The sequence below is a fragment of the Nematolebias whitei genome, chromosome 7, assembly GCF_014905685.2.
Source record: "Nematolebias whitei isolate Nwh7 chromosome 7, NemWhi1, whole genome shotgun sequence".
Taxonomy (NCBI): Eukaryota; Metazoa; Chordata; class Actinopteri; order Cyprinodontiformes; family Rivulidae; genus Nematolebias; species Nematolebias whitei.
Window position 1 is genome coordinate 46,241,949 of NC_056504.1, and position 917 is coordinate 46,242,865.

Sequence of the window (917 nt, forward strand, 5' to 3'; positions counted from 1 at the left end):
TGGATGGATGGATGGATGGATGGATGGATGGATGGATGGATGGATGGGGCTGCACCACCCAGGCGAAATGAAGCTGTTTTGACCATTAAATAAACACAACTTAAACGTTTTCCTCTTCGTGATGCTTTTTTTCCACTGATGCGACTTATACGCCGGAATATACGGTAATTAAAAAAACACTTATTTTTCAGTTCTTTCTTAAGTTTCCCCTGAAATTAGCGGTTGTTAATGAGAAAGTTCACTGCACAGAGTTTATCAGAGTAAGTATTTAATCATGAAATCAGAAAAGCACAGACAAGCATATTTAAACAGAACAATTCAACATACATTAGGACGTGTGATTTAAAAACAAAAGAACCACATTATTGATGGCAATGTTCACGTAGTAACATTGGTTCAAAGAAAACCCTCTTGGCTTCTGGAACAGTTTCATGTTTATAAATCCAGACAGATTTAAAGGACATTCACAAACCATTATTAGTTGGGAAAATAGTTCAATAAAGACGCCAAAAATCTTGATGTAACGGAAAATTTAATAGCATCACAACAAATCAAATTATTTCATCGTTTTTCTGGATGACTTCGCATTTGAAATAATTTTAACCGTTTTAAATCAATAAAATAAACTCGTCCTGGACTCCAACAGGATTCAATCAAAACTTATTTTATCACTGTTTCACTCTGCTCTGTTGAAAAATAAACTTAAAACAAACTTTTATAAGAAAACCTCGGTAAAAGTTGTGCTTTTAAACTAAATCGGTTTTTGCTTTGCGTTAAATCATCCAACTACTTTGAAGTTTAATAATTGAACTGAGTGAAATCATCAGTTAGTCGCTGATTGAATCCATTAAATCAAACCAACGCAAAATAAAAACACATTTTAAAACATCAATGCAGAATTAATTTTCATCGTTTCC